This window comes from Schistocerca piceifrons, chromosome X, assembly GCF_021461385.2.
Source record: "Schistocerca piceifrons isolate TAMUIC-IGC-003096 chromosome X, iqSchPice1.1, whole genome shotgun sequence".
NCBI lineage: Eukaryota > Metazoa > Arthropoda > Insecta > Orthoptera > Acrididae > Schistocerca > Schistocerca piceifrons.
This window is the reverse complement of record NC_060149.1, coordinates 576,540,371-576,565,273: the sequence shown is the minus strand read 5'-3', so window position 1 is coordinate 576,565,273 and position 24,903 is coordinate 576,540,371. Positions and strand designations below refer to the sequence as shown.

At 39.2% G+C, this 24,903-nt stretch overlaps 1 long non-coding RNA gene across 1 annotated transcript in view; it reads left to right on the top strand.

The window, feature by feature from the left end:
• Positions 1–3,202: 3,202 nt before the first annotated feature.
• Positions 3,203–24,903, top strand: part of LOC124721108 — a 40,620-nt gene continuing 18,919 nt past the window's right edge. The window contains exons 1-2 of the long non-coding RNA XR_007006268.1: positions 3,203–3,332; positions 10,754–10,837. This is a non-coding gene — a long non-coding RNA (uncharacterized LOC124721108). The remainder of the gene's footprint in view (positions 3,333–10,753; positions 10,838–24,903) is intronic.

Genomic DNA, 24,903 nt, shown 5'->3' with positions numbered 1-24,903 from the left:
GATTTACTCCGTATCGTTACCTGCAGTGTTATTCGTACGAAAGATTACACTCGCAGCTATAGCACTAACTGCATACGGAAACAGACTCCACAATTAAAACAAATCAGTCAAATTACCCTGTGAGCGACATGGCGCTGAAATCTAATTCCAAGAGATCGACAGAGGCCTTAAAATACCAGTTCGTCACTATAAGTCAAATCGATTTCTTGTCTCAAGTTCGCAAGGCAGAGAAAGGCAAAGTGGAACTGCGCCGAGAAGTTTATTGATGGCTAATCGTTCTTCACTCAGTGCAGCTGCAACTGTTTTTATTTAATTCGTATTACGACAAACCTGATACCGGTACAGGGCATTTTGAAAGGGTAGACCTTAATCTGCAGTGTTAATATACTGTTGGTTACTAGAAGTGCAACACTAAGAAGAATAGCAAATAACGAAATTTTTTATTGTGCATATGCAGTATAGTAGGAAGAATACGTGATTAAATTCGAAAGTGATTTGGGAGTATACTTGGTGCGAAACGTAATGCACAGGGCTGCCGCCTCTGGGAGCAAAAATGGCTCAGAAGTGGCTGGTTCAAATGGCTCTGAGCACTGTGCGACTTAACTTCTGAGGTCATCAGTCGCCTAGAACTTAGAACTAATTAAACCTAACTAACCTAAGGACATCACACACATCCATGCCCGAGGCAGGATTCGAACCTGCGACTGTAGCGGTCGCTCGGCTCCAGACTGTAGCGCCTAGAACCACACGGCCACGGCGGCCGGCAGAAGTGGCTGGATGTCGACTCAAACTGAGCTTGGATGACTGACACGGGTACATCATTCGATACTGCTTCAACCCTCTGCCAGAGTTCGTCAATCATAGTGGCTCGTGAGTGATGGCGTACCAGTCTTTCAGTAACCCATGGCCAGATGTTTTCACTTCATGAGAGATCTGGAAGTGTTGGCCAAGACAAGAGTCGAACACTCTCTCTATCAAAGGTAGGTCAGGTCAGCACGAGTAACTCACCGTTTCATGTTATCTTGTTGAAAGATAACGTCATGGAGTCCTCGAAGATAGAGCACAATCTTAACACGTGTGACGATGATGAATGCAATATGGCAACGTTATGGCAATGGTCGTCATGCTGACAGTTATTTAGTGCTCCAGACTTCGTCACATTGTGCGTGTTGGTACTTGTCTTGCTGAAAACAAGGCCATTTCCTGACAATGTACCTGACATTGTTGTACGATTCCTCGGGCGCCAGTCACGTGGTGCCCTAGAGATCCTGCATGGCATAGTGTATAGCCCTCCTGAACCCATCGATTCCATATTCGAATAACAATCGTGGGGCCGGCCGGTGTGGCCGTGCGGTTCTAGGCGCTTCAGTCTGGAACCGCGTGACCGCTACGATCGCAGGTTCGAATCCTGCCTCGGGCATGGATGTGTGTGATGACCTTAGGTTAGTTAGGTTTAATTAGTTCTAAGTTCTAGGCGACTGATGACCTCAGAAGTTAAGTCGCATAGTGCTCAGAGCCATTTGAACCATTTTAACAATCGTGGGATGCTGACCAACGCGAGCAGCAATATCGCAGGATGATAAACTGCAGTTTCGATAGGCTACGATGTAGAGCCGTGACCAGCTGCGCTAGGTTTCTCGGTTGAGATCCGTGGTGCAAATAGCCAGATGGAGATGGTCCCGCAGATTCTAGATTGGGTTTAAATCTAAGGAGTTTGGTGGCCCTGGGAGTACGGTGAACTCATCTGCTCTTCGAATCATGCATGTACACTGCGAGCTGTTTGTGTGACACATTGCATTTTCCTGCAGATAGATGCCATCGTGCCGAGGAAAAACAAACTGCATGTAGGGGTGGACATGGTACCAGAGGATAGAGACATACTTGTGTTGATCCATTGTGCCCTCCAGAAAGACGAGATCATCCAGGGAATGCCACGAAAACATTCCTCAGACCACGAGGCACCCTCCTCCGGCCTGGAGCCTTTGCCTTCAGACGTTCCACCCTGTACACCACCTGTCGCCACTCAGAGGATACGTTTATTCGCGGTACTGGCGTCCAAATTCCAGTCTTCGTCGCCGTTGAACAGTAGCCATCATGAGTGCATGAACCAGGTGTCTGCTGTGGAAGCCCATAGCAACGTTCTTTTTTGGTACCTCCGTCGATCATACAGGCACAGCTGCACATCTATTCGTCCGTAAACATGTCCGCAGCCGTCGTTCAGCCCTGTTCATCTAAGGCTCATAGTGCACCACAGCTGCCAAACGCGTTTTGGATAGCGCCATTCTGGCATACACGGTATACTTTAGCCTACGCGGCAGACGAACAGTTTACAAACTTAACCCTTTCGAAAATGCTTCCACCCTTGTCCCGAAAGCCAATGACGATGGATAAATCGCTCCATTTATGCATTGGGACAAGGACTGCACAGTTTCCCGAGTCCTCCCCGCTAACTTTATATAACTTCCACTGCTACTGCTGCCACTTGTCGTCTGTGAGTGGTTGTTGCACGTTGACGTCGAACATAGGCGGTGGTCACATTAATGTGACTGGACCATGTATAATTCAAACATCGTCAAACAAATCGGGCAAAGATAACAACTAGTTTTCCTCTGCAATTTACTTGTCGTTAACTAAGGTACTATGGATAGAAAATTGAAAATACCATAAACGGAATTCCACCACAGATTCGGTAAGAAGAGGGAAATGAATTTCCATAGGATTTATTTACTCTCGCATTCACATAGACTAACTGGGGGAAACGTCTAGAAACTCAAAATAAATGTCTCGAGCACATAGCAGAGACATCACTATCGACGAGGTACGCAGATAGATCGCTTGGAACGGAGCTCTTTTAACGGGTGTCTTCCTTTCGGATTTTTAAATTATTTGACATGCATTTTACAACGATCTACATAGTATAGATGTAGATTTATGAGAAATAAGGTTCCAGTTGCACACAGACAAGGTAATCAAAATCGAAAGGGGAGTTCCTATGGACCGTCGTATCACAGTAGCCTAATACCGGACCTTGGGAACGTTTCACATAATGATGTATCTCACTTGACTGAAGCTCGTTGAAAAAAGCTATTTGTGAGCGAAAACGAGAAGAACGCTTTCGAAATAGGTCTGTTGCTACAAAAACACAGAACGGATTCCCGCGGTTCAACAGTATGACGTCATTTCCCGACAGTAGTGGGAGGTAAGTGCATCTTCAGTTGTGAAAATGAATCTCTGGCGTTAGAGCAGTAGATCAGTGGTAAATTTTGCTGCGGAGTTACTGTTGAGAAACGACAATAACATAGTAAAGAGTGCTATTCAAGAAGTTTCCGAAGGTTAATATCGGTTATATTTCTTCATACTTTAGTGATTGCATGTGCATTAGTTGCTGTGCAAAATCTAAACATCAACCGTTCGCGAACCCATGCCGCAGGAGGGAAGAAATCACTTAATGTGGGCAGTGGTTAGACGACGACGCTTCTTGGTGTTATAGTATTGTAATGTGTGCTGTAGTATTGGAAATTGAGAGTATGTTTTTGTATATTGGTTGCTGCAAACCTCCTATAGTTAAGCCAGTGTTAAATGATGTGGGTGTAGTCTGTCCATGTCGAATACTGTGTGCAATAACAGACCGTTGTGTTCAGGTTTATGGCCTTGTGTTGCTTATTTCGCTACCATCAGCCTGAATGCATCAAAATTCTATTCGCTCTTAAAGGTCAGGTGCATTTATACGGAGTGACAACATTTCGAGAACGTCTTTTGGCTTCTAAAAAATTTGTAGCAAGCTCTCTGTTAATCATTGCTTAGTTCACAGTACATTTAGATTTAGTTGGCCTCCTGAAATAAGACTGTTTCTTTTTCGTTTGTCTCGGCTCTTGTAGCTGTGGATCTTGTTACAAATAATGTGACACGTACCTGCGTGCACGCGTGTGTGTATATGTGTATTATTTAGCGGTTTTAACATAGCTTGATTGCTTCTGCACGAGAGATTGCCTGGCATGCTACTACATACTAACTATAAATTTCAGAACAGTCTACACAGCTATGTATGATAACCAGCAGATTGCTGCTTTGAGTTTTACCGTCATAACAACATACATGTCGTCTGGAGTGCCTGTTAAAGTGTTCCCATAATGATGGTAAACTGGCCAGGAAGATAAAAACTCGCAAATCGTTTGAGAACCACTCATTTTCCAATGCCAACAATAAAAGAAATACTGACATGACATCCCACATTATTTTTTAAAAAAATTTGGAGACAGTTACGTAGTGCATAATAAAAACATTAACAGATGTTGTAAGATCAGAGAAATGCTAAGAACTTAAAATCAGAAATAATTGTATTGTAAAAAGATATACTTACATGAATATATTAACATAATATTGTCTGGCAACCAAACCCAAACTGTAGAGTTTTCCAAGATCTTAAGTTCGGTCTAATGTTTTGTATTATTAGTTACAATGTACAAGTTTCTGCATTCTCCAAAAATTTTCACTGAACTGATATTGAACCTATGGCAGTACAGTATGTGAGATATGTTATGCTCAAAGGGTAACTCAAAGCAGCAAAATAAAGACACCATAAGCCAGCACATGGCAGTTGATACAGGGCACCCTGTACCATTAATTATTCCTATTCCCCTCCAACCCTCCCTCCCCCCCCCTCCCCCCCCTCCCCCCCAACCATTTGTCGTATGTTGGTTGCCAGGCTCTGTCCTATGGGCCTAAATTATGCACTCTGCACTCTTAACACATTGACTGCCATGAGACTGCAGTTGACCACAGTGGGGACTGATGACCTTTGCTGTTTAGTCCCCCTTAAACATCCCAACAACCACCACCTTGACCACAGCAGAGTTTCTCACCTGGTGCCTTGGCATCCAGTACTGTCACACTCAACATATTGAACTTTGAAGCAGACTAGCCCACCACTCACAACCCACCATCTTTCATTCCTTTCTGATAAGAGGCTCAGAATAGTATTCAGTTTTCTGCATGGCCATAAAAGTGTCTGTGAAGTTCATGAGTTAACAGAGATAGTTTTTGGAGGTTTGTCAGCTATACACAGTGCTGTGGACCACCATTTATTCCATCATATGTTGTAAAATCTGACGCAACTTGAATACAGTAAAATTCAGTGCGGTAGCCCTTGGAAATTTAGACTTCTTAATAGACTTATGTGAACAGCATTGTCACTGGTAATCCAATAAATGATGTATTACAAGTTCATCTATTTGTGGTCATTTTTTTGCCATGATAACAACAAATAGCAAAATGCATCATTATGTTGTTGTTCTACAAAAGGTTGGAAGAAGATAAAAGGAAACCATATCAATTAAGACCTTGCCTGGGTTGACACTGCGTTATTCCTATTTTGACACCAACCTGCATTGCTCAAGTATTCACTTGGCGGCATTGGCTCAGTAATCTGACTCCAGTGGCACCAGGTATACTGTTTATTTATACCATTTACATCTTCCTGAAGTATTATAGTATGATCTGTCTCAGTCCAAATTGAAAAATAAAGCAGCCATTTGTCACCAGTAATGTGTCTGACTTAAACAGTAGAATTGCAAGGAGCCAAAATACCTGAAAGTGGCATTCGATAACTATTGAACTCGATCAAAAATTCAGTTCCTTCCAAGAATTAATAATTTTTCATTTGCTACAGTCAAAATAACAAGTTACAGGGATGCATTGCTTCTGTGGTGTTCCACAGCAGAGTGTATTTCACTTTTGTATAACTCAGTCTTTATGAAATTGACAGTGAAGTATCTAGGCTGAAAATTGTTTGCTTAAGACCTATTCATACCAAATGTCTGAACCACTCAGAATAGTGTGAGCATCAGTTTGAAGACAAGTAGGCTGGATGTGTGCAAAATGGGATGAACAGGTGAACTTAGCCCACTCACTAAAACCTACCTTCCTGAACAGAAGGTGAAAGTTGAGGTAAAAAATTTCTTCATACTCCTAAGAAAGTAGCAGTTTCTTCTGGGAACACATAATCAGAATTGTGAAAGTGAAAGACTGCCATTCTGAAAGCTGTAAATGTTAACATTCAAGAGTGAGAACATTACTTTATCAGTATTAGCATAAGTGAAGAAGTACAAATCATAAGTTATGTTCTTGTATTCCCCTGTTTTGCTATCTCACTTGGAGTGCAATGTATTGATGTGTATTATACTCAATCTCAGTGACATCTACATGAATTAATTATTGTGTAAGAGATGAAACAAATAGGCCCAGTATTCACAGATAAACTACATTTGTGATGTTGAAAAGTGTATGTTGGTTTAATACCACTTGGTTAATACAGAGCATCAAGAGGAAGTGGACAGAGTTCGACACTCCCCCCACCCTTTTACAGTAGTTCACTAAATGTAAAATTTTCAGCCGAGCTTCAGGAAAATAAATTACCGGGAAAACTAAGGGTCTTGAGAATGCCAAGGAATTCTAGAAAGTTACTAACTATACCCATGATACCTCACATTTGGTTTGATGGCTAGCCATCGTGAATACCCTTGTGGTTTGACTGCCTGTAGAAAATGTGAAAAGAAGCTGAAAATCTACATACAGAAAAAAATGAAAATACTGTATGAAATGTAGACATTACTCTGATTCCTCCTCCACCCAATGCCATTCCAAAGATACACCAGTAATGAAACATTTTGAACCACACCCTAATGCAGGAACAAACTCTGGTTCATCCATAACCTGCCCCTCCCCCCCCTAAAAAAAAAAATAGTCCCTTGGAATTGAACTGTGTAGCTGTAACTACTCTTGCAGAGTGCACAGAAATTTAGCAAGTCAGTGCAAATCATAGCATTATTAAGAGAAATGTGTACAAAATGACAGTGTAAAGCAGTTTTGTAAGCATAGCCTACAGATTTGTTTATGCATAGCAGAGATGCTTCAGACTTATTGCTACTTTCTTCAACTAACAGAGGCATTTATACTTAATCAGCTGTTTACATAAGTGAATGCAGCAGCATGACTGTGTTTTACTTTTTACTAGCAGTCACTTTTAGCCATTGGTGTGCCAGTAACTGCATCGTACATATTCAGTTCTCACGGTGTCCCAGCATGACAAGACTTTTGAATCATATTTACTTCATACATGTATTATCTTCTAATTTAATGCACCCAGTAATAGTTTCGTAGTACATCATTTGCAAACGAGAATAGAAATAACTTAAGATATGTTTCTCATGGTGCTAACAGGAGGAAGAGGGCGGGGTGGGAGGGAATAATACAAAACAAAAATATGTGGTAAAAACTGTTGTAATGCCTTGTATAAGGAACTATGGGAGGTATACCTATATGTACTATAAATTAAATTGCCCCAATGTATTTTTTTCTGTCTGTATGTAAAGGCAAAGCTCATTATCTCCTGTAGGACTTTTGATACTGGTATGGCTTTCACTAATAAACAGATTGGTTCATGAGGAAGGGTAGTGTTGCCAGGCTCTGTCCTATGAGCCTAAATCATTCACTCTGCACTTTTAACACATTGACATAATACTGTTGTTGGCCACAGCAAATTTTCCCACCTGATGCCTTGGCATCCAGCATTGTGGCAATCAACATACTGAACTTTGAAGCAGACTGGCCCACAACTCACAACCCTTCATCCTTCATTCCTTTCTGATAAGAGGCTCAGAATAGTGCCATACAAGTCATCTGGTTCCAGATACCTGTGCAAAGCCGGGGCGGGTTGCTAGTGTGAAATACACTATGGTCGCACATATGGATGTTAAAACTAGAAGTTGGCATGCATTTTGGTTGAATATTGTAGGCAAGGAATGTATTGAGTCAGATCTGAGTGTTATTTGTTCCAAGTGTGTCACATTTTTTAAATACAAAGGAGACTTAGATTTTAGTAGTTGAAAAATGAATTTACTGTAAGCTGGAGTTTAGGTGACAGTAGCAGGCATCACATTAAATGCCAGATTTCATACTAGAAGAAACTATACATACGTTTCAAATTAATTACGGAAATTAGCTGGTTTTGTGTTCTATGGATTATTAGGATGATTAAGCTTGATTATGTGGAACGAGTCAGTTTTTATTCACATTACACATTCATTTGTAAACATGGCTAGATGCTGATCATTTACAAGGATTTTTTATTTAAAAAAGATCTGGTTGGGTTAATAATGTTTACTCATTGTCTTTTATAGATTACAAAAAGGGAAATTTTGCTGTGGAATAGGAGTTGTCCAGGAGAAACTTTTTCAGTTTGTTTTTATCTGTCCGACATCATTGGGTTAAATGATCAAAAATTTTGGATGCAGTATTATGCACCCCTTTAGTGGTAGAGGAAACCTTAATGTGGGTTAATGAATGTCATTTTTGTACTGGTATTGGAATAATTCACATTATTGTTCCTTTTGAACTGAAGTGAATTTTTTACAACATACTTTGTGAGGAAATCTACTATATAGCAGTAGTCAAAACACCTAACTCCTTAAACATATGTGGGATAATGGTAGGTGAGTACCACATATTATCCTTACAGTGAGTTTTTGTGCTATGAAGACTTACTTTCTTAAAGATGGGTTACCCTAGAACATAGCTCCATATGACAGTACTGAATGAAAATACCCAGAAAATATCAGTTTACCAATTTGCCTCTCCCCAAGATTGACAATGATTCTCAGTGCACTTGTGGCTGAAATAAATTGTTTTACGAATTTCAAACTGATCTCAAGTTTACATTCTTATAAAATGGACACACAATTTTTTTTTTTTAAATTTCTACCTTATTTACTATTTCAACATGTATTACACTTATTGTTGGTGTAGAAGAAGATTGGGAATGAGGGACAGGTCATTCAGAGCCCAGGTTGAGAAGGACCCACCTGTCTCGATGACGAGGGGAGATGTTTCATTTCTCCGTGAATTGTACAGGAAAAGAAAGGTGCAGCCACCACTTCTTAGAATATCATTTCTGCCCCCTGTCTCTGTTCCTTTGGTAGTGTTGGGATTGTTCCACAGATGTCTTGGTACTTAATCATTTTGTGATTGACATCGTAATTACTGAGTGAGTTGGCGCAGCAGTTAGCACACTGGACTCGCATTCGAGCGATTGTCAGTTCAAACTGCATCCGACCATCTTGATTTAGGTTTTCCGTGGTTTCCCTAACTTGCTGTAGGCAAATGCTGGGATGGTTCCTTTGAAAGGACACAGGTGACTTCCTTCTCCATCCTTCCCTAATCTGATGGGACGGATGACCTTGCTGTTTGGTCTACTTCCCAAAATCAACCCACCAGACAACATCATAATCAATGTTGTAAGCTGTATTTAGTAGTTCATTTATCACCTAAGAGTTATTTTGGCTTGACTGGGTATTTATCTCTAAAAGCCACAGTTTTAACCTTTTTTATATTTGGTCATACTTCTTTTAAGCTTGAACATCAGCAAATTGTATTTCAGTGTATTCCTTCATTTATTTTAATTCCTAGAGTTGTAGTGGATTTCCATTCCTGCAGACAAGGTGTTTTTTTCCCTTCTATATAAGGCTTTTCCATACTAACTAAATGTAAGCTGTGTCTTAAGATTAAATTCACTTCTCATTTTAATCAGTATTTCGTAGATTGTGTAACACAACAATATACAGCAGCACTCTGCAGATACAAGACCTACACAGGAGAGCCTGAAAAAATATCTTAATCTTCAAGTAGCTGTAATCCAACCACACATTAACTAGCAGTATTCCTTCATTAGTCTCATATGGTACAAGGGCCAATCAGTAACTAATGCCCCACAGCTTTTTCTCAGAACATATTTATTCCCAAGAGTTAGAATTTGGTGACATTATCAGTAACGTTTCTTTTATATGTACTATTTTTCTACGTAGTCTCCATCATGTTCTATGGTCCAATGCCAGCGTTGTGCAAGTGTGTGTTTTCCCTGTTGATAAAGGCTCTTGTCCTGTGTGTAGATGTGATTTCATTGCAGAATTAACTCTCTTGCAGATATAGTTCTACCTTTTTATTTGTAACATTATCATTGATTGCTACAGGGCGTATTTTACATTCCACAGCTAATTACACAGCAAAAGCAGTTAACTTTTACTGATACACTGGCAAAGTTTTTGTAATCGTACTTGTGCTGCTCAGATGTCTCTGTCCTGTAATTACAGGCTGATAGCTGTTATAAAACAGCTGTCGTTTTGCTTATTTTGGTTTCCATCACTTCCAACTAACAGTGAATACAGGAAGTTAATATGTCTTTCCTATAGGCAGAACTTTTATGAAACAGCTTGTCGCCCCGTTGCTGAGCTGACTCTTTCTTCTGTTTTTCAATTTGAGCATTTCACAACAGAGAATGTAATATCTAAGTCTTAAATCACTTAACATTTGAACCCTAAAAAAATAAATAAATGAAACATTTCAGACCTCCCCATCCCCTTTTTTGTTCAAGAACCAATTAGTCTCACTTTTGTTGATGTAAATCATCTTTCATTTAGATGAAAAGCCTATTGATGCATCTTCCACAAGTAAAATGACTGTTATTTGGAATTTGTTTCAAATGTTATTTGACTTAATGAGTGCAGCATTGTGTGATAGAAGTGAAACAGTAGCACTTTCTGTTTGCACAAACAGTTTTGCATGGAAACAGATGGTCATCAAAATACAGATTTGATTGTATTACCACTGTATAATATGTTATAATTTTTATGAAAGTCAGGACAACATTAATGTTATTTTTATGTAGTGAATAACTGGAGAATTGAAACATATTTTGTTGCAGGGACTGTCGAAAATATTGCAAGATCAAAAGCCACCCCTTCATGTGTTTGAACACGTGCACTTAATTGGCAGTGAAAGCTTGTTGGTAAGTCTCAACTTGAAAACTTTATTTTCAAATGTAATTTTCGTTTTTGCTGCAGTTTTTGAGATAAACATAACAGCTTTTGAGAAGCCTTTTGCTGTTTATTAGTTTCCCCCATTTCATGTTATTCATTTTGACAATCAGCATTAATTGTAAGAAATCATTCCACCTCATATTGGAAATACACACATCGGGCTTTATTAATATCCTTCCATTCTCATTAATGTATGCTTGTGAATGCATAGTTTATAATTGTACAGATTATTAGTTACATACCTATTTTATGATAAGCTTAAACTATAAAAATATAAATCTGTGAGTGCTTGTGATATAACTTGCATTCTTTTTGAAAGATGAATAATGTGTGCACCTCAATAAATTAGGCTGATGGCATCGGTATTTCAAGCCATACATTTCAGAGCAGAACCAAGCACCAAATATCACATTTCCACAGCATAATATTAACCATGGAAAGATTTCACAGCCATTGAAGGCTTGTAGGCATTGAGCTATTTAGTTATTTTTTATTTGATTTCTTCTGGATTTCTCATGCTGACAGTATAACACACACCTTTAAATTTTAGTATCAAAGACAAACTTTGGGATAACTATGCTTGTAATTAACACAGTAATTATTTTTCTGTCATGGATTTCACAAAGGTCCTCATTCTGAAATTCATTACTGTTGAATGATGTAGGGGTCACCACTCTGCCATGTCAGATTTTGCTCAAATTTTGTGTGCACATTTCCTAAATGATCAAATGAAGGCATCCAAATTTATAGCTCACAAAGTTCAATACTTTGTGAGTAATTGACTCATAACCCTAGAGTGGTCATGCTCTTTAATGTTACAGGAGCAGGCACACGGTGTATTCTGTTCACATTGATAATTAGTGGCTATTTCGTATTTGTTAACATTGTCAGCAGAGATAAGTGATCTTTCATAGTTTTTTATATGAAGTATTGAAACTCTTCCAAGCCAAGATTGCTAATAAATTTTTGTGGTATAACATGATTAGTGTGAACTCGCTATTAACACGAAAAAATATTGACTTGGCAGGAATACATTAGTTCTTACGAGAAGTTTTATCAGTCAACAAGAAATTCAGTTAAGATGAATTAGTCTCTAGTGTAGTTAAATTTAATTATAACAGAAACTATTAATGTTACAGTATTTTTAAGCATCATGAATGCAAGAAATGTAACTACAAATCTAACAACCCATTGTCGATTCGTTTCTAACATATTGTAGGTTGGCAGCCACAATTATCTCCTCAACAGTCAGCATAATAATAAATAAATAAATTCAATAATGTGTGCATTAACATTTAGAAATATATTTGATGCCAGATCTTCTTTTAGTCATGGCCAGATCGAGTTAGAATACTGAATAAAAATCTAGATACGGTAGCACGTGAAACATGGTGAAGAGGATTTAGGATTAGATTAGATTAATACTTGTTCCATAGATCATGAATACGACACTTTGCAATGATGTGGAACATGTCAGGTTAATAAAAGATGTCTGTACAAGATATTACATTACACAAAATATTGCATGACATTAATTTTTTTCCCCCTTAATTTATATCTAAAAATTCAGCCAATGAGAAGGAGGAGTTGTCATCTAGAAATTCTTTTAATTTATTTTTAAATGTTAGTTGGCTATCGGTCAGGCTTTTGATGTTGTTTGGTAGGTGACCAAAGACTTTTGCGGCAGCGTAATTTACCCCTTTCTGTGCCAAAATCAGATTTAACCCTGCGTAGTGAAGATCATCCTTTCTCCTGCTGTTATAGCTATGCACACTGCGATTCCTTTTGAACTGGGTTGGATTATTAACAACAAATTTCATAAGTGAATATATATACTGTGAGGATCCCTAGATCCTTAAATAGATGTCTGCAGGATGACCGTGGGTGGGCTCCAGCAATTATTCTGATTACACGTTTTTGAGCAGTGAATACTTTTCTACTCAACGATGAATTACCCTAGAATATGATGCCATACGAAAGCAGTAAATGAAAGTAGGCATAGTAAGCTAATTTACTGAGCTTCTTATCACCAAAATTTGCAATAACCCTAATAGCATACGTAGCTGAACTCAGACGTTTCAGCAGACCATCAATGTGTTGCTTCCAGTTTAACCTCTCATCAGTGGACGCACCTAAAAATTTTGAAAATTCTACCTTAGCTACAGACTTCTGTTCAAAGTCTATATTTATTACTGGAGTTTTGCCATTTACTGTACAGAACTGTATATACTGTGTTTTATCAAAATTTAAAGAGAGTCCGTTTGCTGAGAACCACTTAATAATTTTGTGAAAAACATCATTTACAATTATATCACTTAGTTCTTGGTTTTTGGATGTTATTACTATACTTGTATCATCAGCAAAAAGAACTAACTTTGCATCTTCATCAATGTGGAATGGTAAGTCATTAATGTATATCAAGAACAGTAAAGAACCTAAGACCGAACCCTGTGGGACCCTGTACTTGATAGCCCCCCAGTTTGAGGAATCAGATTTTGTTTTAACATTACATGAACCACTTATTTCAACTTTCTGCATTCTTCCAGTTAAGTATGAATTAAACCATTTGTGCACTGCCCCCCTTAAACCATAATGATTTAGCTCATCTAATGAAACAGACAGCTCTAAATGTACAGGTAAAGCTTAAGATTCTAGATGAAGTGGACCATGTACAAAGAAAACAGCAACTGCAGAGTAGTTTGGAATGCCAAAATTTACTGTATGTATCTTGATTAAGAATCAAGAAAAAATTCATTTATGCTCCTGCATCAGGTTGTGGAAACAAATCTAAATGACTTCATAGTGCTATGTATGAAGACATCGAGACTTTACTGCTAGAATGGTTCAGTCGTATACATGCATCTAACATACCTGTAAATGGCTCTATGATTCAGTCCAAAGCAAATGTGATTGCCAGAAACATAAGCATCAAAGACTTCAGTTGCTCTGCTGGTTGGCTGCATTGGTTGTGAAAGACAGATTCAGTTTCATCTGGATATATGATGAAAGTGCGAACAGCAGATTGCAGGAATTCGACCGAGAAATGTATGCCTTGTGTTATGTATTCAATAAAGACGGAACTGGAATTTACTACAAACGTTTTCCAAATTGCACCTTGGGGATAAAAGGTGATAAGTGACATGGAGGAACACACAGCAAACAACCTGTATCTGTTTTCCTTGTATGTATTGCAGATGGCAGCGAGCAGCTTCGTCCTTGGATTATCGAGAAGTCCGAGAAACCACATAGTTTTAAAAACATAAATATGGACACTTTGCCTTGCATCTGCTCTCACCATAAGAAAGCTTGGATCGATGGCACATCATTTCGCAAGTGGCTTCTTTGCTTCAACAGTCGAATGGTTGCTCAAAACAAACGTGTTTTTCCTACATTGGACATATGTACTGCCCATAAAGTACAGGATCGAAACCTAACCAACATAAAGGTTCATTTTTTTCCATCAAGTGTGACAAGCCACTTTCAGCCCATGGACTGAGGCAGCATTTTTCTTGTGAAGAGAGCTTATCGCTACTGACTTGCAACAGCTGCAATTCGTGGTGCTGAAAACAATACAACAACACCAAACTGGAATCTGCTTGAAGCAATAAGAGCCATCGCAGCAGCCTGGAAGTTCGTGTCATCACATCACATACAGTAGAGCTTTAACAGAGTCTGAAGACATAGCAACACTGAGGATGTCCACGAGTTAGACACTACCACTTCACCTGATGAATTGACAATTCTGCAAGACATTGCAAACTTTGGGATTAGTTTTGCAGAATTAATTAATGCAGGCGACAGTGTTACCATATGTGCTTCTGTGGAATCTGATGTGCCAAAAGCTGCAACTGAGGTCCAAGAATGATCATCAGAAGTAAGTGAAGAGGAGGAGAATACAGATACCATTTGAACTACCTGTCAGGAGATGTTTACAGCCTCGGACAGTTTAGAATGATCTGCTTCAACATCTGACGTCGCTGCTGGGTTTACAAACACTATTAGTTAAAATTGTCTGTGAAATTACAAGGTATTTACGTTCCCGTGAAGTCAGCAAACCACGCTTGAATTTTTTCCAAGAAAATAGTGTAATTTGTGAGTACTTGTACTTTCACAGCCACTTTGTAGTGTTGTAAGTCTACAGTAATCTTACGTGATTTATACAGTAATATATTGCGTATAACAGTCCTACTGAACATGTATTCATATTAAAATCTGTGGTTCTCAACCTGAATTTATTTTTTAACGTGAAATCTTGATTTTTTTCCCCCCTTTGGATTTGTGTTACGAAGGCCATACTGTATTTTAATTACTAGTTTCAGCTACACACGACCCGTCTTCAGAGCAAAGATAAAAAATTGCACATAATAATACTGCAATGTACAACAGCTTATAGGAATCAAAATTACAGGTCCAAAATACAAACTGCATATAAAATTATAGCAAACTTTAAAAGTATGTAAGAAGTTGTAATTGCCAGACACATGCTGTATAAACATTCTCGATAAGTGTAATTGCCATAACAATTCAGTGCGATATTAAAATCTTTTTTGAAATGACAACATCCTTACAGAATGTGTAGGTAAAATAACTTTGCACTTTTCATAACAAGAACAACAAAAGCCATAAACTGAAAAATATTCATTAAGATAAGAAAGAGGCAGTGAACAAGAGAGAATATATTTACGCAAGTCAAAACTGCCCGCTTCAGTGGAAGAAAAAAGAAAAAAAGAAAAAGAAAAAAAAAATCAGCATTTGTATTATCTCATAGCAGAGATTATAATGAGTACATTATGTGGTATATGAGAATAATATAGCTGTTGATGACCATTACAGTGATCAAGAAGTACATTTGAAATACACGCTGTGTAAACTTGTGTGGTCAGTTCCACAGGGAAGAGTAAGATAAACTCTAATGATCGAGGTTTTGCAACTATCATGTATGCACTTCATAGGCATCTGGCTACAGAGTTATATGCAGTTTTTATAATTTTCATAATATATTTCTGGTATCTCATTTGCATTATCACAAATTTTGTATCATTTCCTTCTCAATAATTGAGTAATCTGTTATTATGGTCATTATGATGAAAAATTATCAACTGTTATTTCAGACCCAGTTATGGTCTTTAATGTTGTATGTTGATGAGGTTCCTTATACTTTAATTTGTTATGAGGACAAGTACTTTGTTGTTTTTAAAAATCTTGAGACTGTGCTAAGACTGTTAAACCTTTGTAAATTAAAAATTTGGTAGAATAATGCATAAAATTGGATTGCTTGGTTTACATAACTTTAGTAGGCTCATATCACAATGTCATGTTATTATCAGTTACAGCCATATTCATTCCGTTATAGTGTGAACTATACTGATGTGTATTTCTTTTAATTTTTTTAGAATATTGAGATTTTACGCAAGTTGTATAGTTGACTGCTGACACCATCTAGTGATCATCGCCTCAAGCAGCTTATCGAACTTGGTTTTTGTCAGTTCCATCTTTGTTGTACTACTGGCCACACGTTTGCATAATGTGTAGGTCAAATGTGATATTTCTTGCTCGTTGTAATGGTCATCAAATGCAACGCTATTATCATGTACCATGTAATAATGGAAAATCCAGCAGGGAATGATGACAGTATTATGAAAGGGATAGACTGCTACTCACCATATAGAATAGATGTTGAGTCACAGACAGGCACAACAAGAAGACTGTTAAAGTCGTGAGCATTCAATCAAAAGGCCTTCTTTTGAAGTAGACAACATACACACATTCACGTAAGCACAAAAGAAAAACACGCATGTGCGCGCACACGCACGCGCGCGCGCGCGCGCGCGCACACGCACACACACACACACACACACACACACACACACACACACACAGGTGTGTGTGTGCGCCACCGCTGTATCGGCCACAGAAGCCGAACCTCGACGGCCTGAGGTAGCAGTCAGGTGTGTGTGAGCTGTGCTTATGTGAATGTATGTCTACTTCAGAAAGAGGTCTTTTTATTGTGCTTGCGTGTGGGTCATCATATCTATGTGGTGAGTAGCAATCTATCCTTTTCATGATATTGTCATTATACTACGTAATAATGTACTCATGGTGATCTCTGCCATGAGGTAATGCAAATACCAATTAAACTGTATCAGTTAATAAATTTTAACAGCTTAACGTCTTAGGTAAGGCAATACCATATATAGGATAGTTTTGGCTTATGTAAATATAGTCTCTCATTTTCACTGCCTCTTCCATATCATAACATATTTTTATGACCTTCATTCTACCTGACTGGCTGTGAACATTGTAAGGATATTTTACCTGTATGTTCTGTGTGAATGTTGTCATTTTAAAAATGATTTTAACTATTTATTGAGCCAGTATGGCAATTACACTGACCAAGAATGTTTTTGTGGTATGCACCTTGTAATTACTTCTTCTTATATACGTTTGAACTTTGCTATAATTTTATGTGCAGTCTGTATTTTGGATCTGTAACTTTGATTCTTGTTGTTGTTGTTGTTGTTGTTGTTGTTGTGGTCTTCAGTCCTGAGACTGGTTTGATGCAGCTCTCCATGCTACTCTATCCAGTGCAAGCTTCTTCATCTCCTATAAGCTGTCATTCATTGCTGCATTCTTATGTGCAATTTTATATTGTAGCTGAAACTAGAAATAAAAATAAAAATATATTTATGATCTTGACTTGGAGGATTTTCAATCCTTAAAAAGGAATAATTTACTGGCAAATTGTCTTCAGGTTTGGGTGAATACACATTGCATTTTTCACAGAGAAATGTTGTTGAGAATGATTTTTGCAAACAAAATCATTACAAGAGCTGCCTCTTATTGTTGTGGCACCATTCTTCCCCCTTCCACATCCACCATTTTCTTCATTAGTTGCTCTTGTATTCGCTCCTCTTCAACTTCATGACAACATGGATATATGCTAATATCAGCTGGTAAACTTGGTATTGGAGAACTTTCAATAAGATTTGGTTCTATTAGTTGATAAAAAAAGATAAAAGAAGACTCATTAGGAAAAACTCAACATGGACGTTTCTCTCTCTATTCATTTGCTGGAAACTACAGCGCATTGATACCATCCATGTTCAGCAGTACATACCACAGAGCTATTGTCCATCTTCTTGTCATTCATGTTACCGAGTACTTAATGCACATTTGGTCAACAGTGTCAACTCCCACCCTTTATTTTATTATTATCTAGTATAATGTGAAGTTTCTTAGTGGCCTCATCTACTATTCCTTCATTGTTCATTTTGGAAATAGATACAAGAGATTTGTTGCATTTAGGTACATACAGTACATACCACGTAATGTCTTTCTGGGATCCAGAAACTGCCGAATTAGTTTCTCTGTTCTTATTGGACAAAAACTCTGGTGGAATTTCTTTTTTACCATTTCTTAGGGTTCCTACACAAGTGATTTTTATTTGTAGCAGAGAGAGAGAGAGAGAGAGAGAGAGAGAGAGAGAGAGAGAGAGAGAGAGAGAGGGGGGGGGGGGGGAGGGGGGGCAGTTATCCATTGTGACATTTCTATTAGTGCATTTTATCGGTGCTGTTAGTCTACAAACAGTATCAAGTGACTTATTATAAACAGAAAATGGTCCTTCTGGCTGTTTGCCACAGTACACTTCCAACAAATCAGTGCAGAATGATTTAGCATTGCACAGAGCAAACATTTTCATGCCATATTTAGCTGGTTTGTTCGGAATGTATTGTGTGAAGCTGCAACCACCTCTGAATGCTTCTAGTTTCTCGACAATAGTAACACATACTCAAAGATTGTGACTGTTGATGCAGTTTTTCACCCCCAAGTTCAGGAAAAAATGATGTGTAATTAAAATCCGTACGTTAGTGACCATTTACACATGTTTCTTCCACAGGTGTAAAGATGTTCGTATGGCCCTGTAATTCTAATGATCTCCGTTCTGTTGACCACTTCTGGGACAAGATGGAGCAAGGTGGACATGCCTTAGACATAGCTCCAACCAATTATTAGCAGAAATTTGTGCCTGTAAAAATATTGATGTTTGACGTGTGCAACTATTACAACCACCATACCTTACATCTACATATATATTCTGCTAGCCACCAAGTGGTGTGTGGCAGAGGGCACAATTCGCATCGAATTCATATTTCCCCTCCTCTGCTTCACTTGCGGATCGCAGGAGGGAAAAACAACTGTCTGAATGCCTCAGTACGAGCTCTAATTTCCCTTATCTTTGAATAGTGATCACTGCGCGGTTTGAAAGTTGGTGGTAATAATATATGCTCTACATTGTTGGTGAAGATCGGATTTTGAAATTTAGTGAGCAGCCCCGTCCATTTAGCGCATCGTCTATCTGCAAGTGTATCCCACTTCAAACTTTCTTTGAGATTTGTAATGCTCTCGTGATGGCTAAATGTACCAGTCACAAATCTTGCCGCTCTTCTTTGGACCTTTTCAGTCTCTTGAATTAGACCTAACCGGTAACGGTCCCATACAAGCGAACAGTACAAACTGGACAAACTAATGTATTGTAAGCTATTTCCTTTGTTGAAGGACTGCATCGCTTCAGTATTCTACCAGTAAACCGCAATCTAGAGTTTGCCTTACCTGTTACTTGTGTAATCAAATCATTCCATTTGAGATCATTTCGAATAATCACACCCAGATACTTGGCGGATGTTACTGCTTCCTAAGACTGGGCATTTATTTTGTACTCATATATTAATGGGGATTTTTGCCTTGTTATACGCATTAGGCTACACTTACTAATATTGAGAGATAACTGCCAGTCATTACACCATGCATTTATTTTCTGCAAATCCTCATTAATTTGTTCACTATTTTCGTGTGGTACTACTTTCGTGTGGTACTACAGCATCATCGGCAAACAGTCTAATGCCGCTGTCAACACCATCAACGAGATCTTTTATGTAAACCATAAAAAGCAATGGACTCATTATGCTACCCTGGGGCACACCCGAATTTATGCTTGTTTCTGTTGAAGTCACCCCATTCAGGATGACATACTGCTCTCTGTCTGTTAGAATACTTTCTATCCAACCACATATGTCATCGGATAGCCCATAAGCGCGCACTTTCTGGAGCAAGCGGCAGTGTGTAACTGAGTCAAACGCCTTTCGAAAGTCGAGAAATATGGCATCCACCTGGGAGCCGGTATCTAGAGCCTGTTGTATATCATTCACAAAGAGGACCAGCTGTGTCTCGCATGACCGCTGTTTCCTAAAACCATGCTGGTTTCTGCAGATGAGCTTCTTGGAGTCTAGAAAGGTCATTATGTCTGAACGCAAAATGTGCTCCACGATTCTACAACAAATCGATGTCAGTGAAATTGGCCGGTGATTATGTGCATCCGATTTTCTACCCTTTTTTTATAGATTGCTATGATATAGGCCTTCTTCCAGTCCCGTGAAACTTTCCACTGTTCCAGTGATCTCTGATTGATGGTGGATAAGAATGGTGCTATATTTGTAGCATAGTCAACATATAATCTTACGGGGATACCGTCTGGGCTAGATGCCTTGTTGGCGTCTAAGGATCTTAACTGTTTTACAGTCCCAGATACACTAAACACTATGTCAACTATCCTTGTGTTTGTTCGATAAAGGAAAGGGGGAATTGTGCTGCAGTCCTCTACCGCTAACGAGTTTTTGAAAGCTAGGTTTAGAATTTCGACCTTAGCGAAAGATCTTGTTGAGAACCCAAGAAAGTTGTGTCCCTATGTAAAATCACGGAGTACTTGAAGACCTCCGTCCAGTCACTCATTGACCAGTCTGATGTGGCAGTAGAAGAAGCAAAAGGAAAGCTGAAGTTTTAAATTTCATTTTTGAGAAATCTTTCATGCTGTAGGTTCGTACAAACATACCATCATTTGACTGCCACACAGACTTCTATATGGATGACATAGCAATAAGCATCCCTGCCATAGAGAAGCAACTTGAAAGAGTTGAAAACAAATTTCACCACATGTGGATGGAATCCCAGTTTGGTTTTAGAGAGAGTGCTCTATGGCACTGGCCTCTTACATAGTTTGCACATATCGCAAGTCTCTCACCCAGTGCGGAAAAAAGTGCAGGTGACTCCAGTGTGCGAGATTGGTAAAAGAACAGACCCACAAAATTGCAGACAAATATCATTAACATTGGTTTGCTGCAGAATTCTCGAACATATTCTCTGTTTGAATACAATAAATTTCTTTGATATGGACAAGCTAATGTCCACAAAGGAGTGTGAGTTTAGAAAGAAAGAATCGTGCACGTGAAACCCAACAGGCACTTTCTCACGACATCCTGTGAACCATGGGTTAAGGGCAACAGGCAGATTCCCATTACTAGATCTCTGGAAAATGTGTGGCACAGTGTCCCATTGCAGACTGTTAACAAGGTGTGAACATAGGAAATAGGTTTCCAGATATGTGAGTGACCCAAAGACTTTTTAAATAGTAGAACCCAGTACACTGCCCTCAACAGAGAGTGTTTGTCAGACACAAGCGTGTCATCAGGACTGCCCCAGGGGAGTGTGATAGGGACTGCTTTTGTTATCTACATACATAAATTATCTGCTGGAGAGGGTGAGCAGATGCCTGTGGTTGTTCGCTGATGACATTGTGGTGTACAGGAAGGTGTCATTGTTGAGTAGCTGTAGGATGATACAAGATGACTTGGGACAAAACTTCTAGTTGATGTGATGAATGGTAGCTTGCTTTAAATGTAGACAACGTAATGTAATGCAAATGAGGAGGAAAAATACTCCAATAATGTTTAGATAAAGTATTAGTATTGAGCTGCTTGAGACAGCCACATACACATCGTATATAATCTTGACCACATTTCGCACCACAGCTGACAGTAACGTTAATGATTGATCCCAATTGTAGCAACTGCAGCTGCAGTAGCACAGTGAATGTGTAACAGTGCAGCTGAGGTTGTTTTCGTTAATTGTTAACAGTCGTGTCAAACTAAATATGTAAGTGTAACCTTGCAAAACGATACGAAGTGGAATGAGCACACAAGGGGCAGTAGTAGGGAAAGCGAATGGTCCTACTTTGATTTATTGGTAGAACTTTAGAAAAGTGTGGTTCATCTGTAAAGGAGGCATTGTATAGAAAACACGTGCAACACTTTCTTGAGTGCTGCTCTAGCGTTTCTTATCGCCACTAGGTCAGATTAATGGAAGATATTGAATTAATTCAAAGGTGGGCTGCTGAATTTGTTATCAGTAGCTTTGATAATCGTGCAGATATTAACGGAGGTGCTTCATAAACTTAAATGGAAATCCCTGGTAACCACATGGACGGGTAACATACAACTGGTGCCAAGGTAAAATACATAATTTTGTGAAGTCAGATGAATCTTTTTTGAAACGCCCTCTATTTATGAAAGTCAATATTTTATTCATAGGGTCCAGGCAACAGCAGCGTCTGATTACTGTCCAAATCACAATTTATTTGGTTTTCGAAACTGGTTATACAACTGTCTTCAGACCAATTTCTTTTAAAAACAAATGTAATGGGTCATTTGTATATAAAATTATAGAACAGTGAGGAATGAAAAAAGAATGGACAAGCCTTACGTTATCCACAGTGAGGCAGCAGTGTTGAAGAAAGTAATATCTTCTAATAAGTACCAGTCAGTTGTGGAGAGCAAAGTCAGACCTGGCCAGAAACAAGGCTTGGTGTTGGAAGTGTTCTAACTATTTTCTGGTAAATTCGTACTCTGTGTAAGCCAAGGTTGCCCAGGTGTAACCTTAGAATTAGTGCTTTGTCTCTAATGACTCTTTATCAACTGTATGTTTTAACCATCACTTCCCTGTTCCATGACAAAACAAGCTGCTCGTCTATGGCGATTCACACTCCCCCCCCCCACACACACACACACACTCCCCCTCCCCCTCTGTTTATCCGACCTGGTGAGACATTTAGCAATGTCCTGAATGTACTCAAATCTACTTCAACATAAGACCATTTCTCTCATTAATAACAAGCAGAGTTCTATATTTTGGGAATATTCAGTCCTGTCACAAAGCTGATTTGATACCCTTTAACCTCTCTTTTAGTCTGAGGCAACTGTGTGAAGCTCATTTGAAACTGAGAATTATGGCAACAGAAGTACTGTTTTCAGAATCTATGTTTATTCCTTCAGAGGGAATTCTTATTCCTAATAAATGAATATAAAACATATTCAACACTTTTTACAATAGACTGAATTCAGCTACATAGGTTGTAGTTAAGAAACCTAAAGGACCATTTACATTTGTGGTGATTTTAAGTGTACAGATAATCCTCAAACAAATCTTGATTTGTATCCACTTCACTGGTTGGAGGAATAATTGGTTAAATTGGCTGGTGGCCATTATTTTTCGAAGATTGAGCTGACTGATGCCTACTTTCAGTTGTCTGTAGGTGATCAGATAAAACAGTGCTGTAATAGTTTGTTTGTCTTTTGGGACTGGAGAGGCTCCTGGAATTTTTCAGATATACCTCGAACAACCCATCCCATGTGTCCCCAACTTTTTACATTAATTAGATGATTCCCATGCGGGAGCAGCACCTACACAACCTCCAGTTGTTGTTGGAGTGGCTCCAAACCCATTGTATGTGTTGTCACATTGATAAATATAGTTTATTTAAGTTGAGTATCAAGTACTTGGGAGATACACTACTTTCCATTAAAATTGCTACACCACGAAGATGATGTGCTACAGACGTGAAATTTAACCGACAGGAGGAAGATGCTGTGATATGCAAATGATTAGCTATTCAGAGCATTCACACAAGGTTGGCATCGGTGGCAACACCTACAACGTGCTGACATGAGGAAAGTTTCCAACCGATTTCTCATACACAAACAGCAGTTGACCAGCATTGCCTGGTGAAACATTGTTGTGATGCCTCGTGTAAGGAGGAGAAATGCGTACCATCTCTTTTCCAACTTTGATAAAGGTGCGATTGGTGCCTATCATGATTGCGGTTTATCGTATCGTGACATTGCTGCTCGTGTTCGTCGAGATCCAATGACTGTTAGCAGAATATGGAATCGGTGGGTTCAGGAGGGTAATACGGAACGCCGTGCTGGATCCCAACAGTCTCGTATCACTAGCAGTCGAGATGACAGGCATCTTATCTGCACGGCTGTAACGGATAGTGCAGCCACATCTCGATCCCTGAGTCAACAGATGGGGATATTTACAAGACAACAACTATCTGCTCGAACAGTTCGACGACGTTTGTAGCAGCGTGGACTATCAGCTCGGAGACCATGGCTGTGGTTACCCTCGATGCTGCATCACAGACAGGAGTGCCTGCGATGGTGTACTCAACAATGAACCTGGGTGCACGACTGGCAAAACGTCATTTTTTCGGATGAATCCATGTTCTGTTTACAGCATCATGATGGTCGCATCCGTGTTTGGCGACATCGCGGTGAACGCACATTGGAAGCGTGTATTCGTCATCGCCATACTGGCATATCACCCAGCGTGATTGTATGGGTTGCCATTGGTTACATGTCTCGGTCACCTCTTGTTCGCATTGACGGCACTTTGAACAGTGGACGTTACATTTCAGATGTGTTATGACCCGTGGCTCTACCCTTCATTCAATCCCTGCGAAACCCTACATTTCAGCAGGATAATGCACGACCACATGTTGCAGCTCCTGTACAGGCCTTACTAGATACAGAAAATGCTCAACTGCTTCCCTGGCCAGCACGTTCTCCAGATCTCTCACCAACTGAAAACGTCTGGTCAATGGTGGCTGAGCAACTGGCTCATCACAATACGCCAGTCACTACTCTTGATGAACTGTGGTACCGTGTTGAAGCTGCATGGGCAGTTGTACCTGTACACGTCATCCAAGCTCTGTTTGACTCCATGGCCAGGCGTATCAAGGCCGTTATTATGGCGAGAGGTGGTTGTTCAGGGTACTGATTTCTCAGGATCTATGCACCCAAATTGCGTGAAAATGTAATCACATGTCAGTTCTAATACAATATATTTGTCCAATGAATACCCGTTT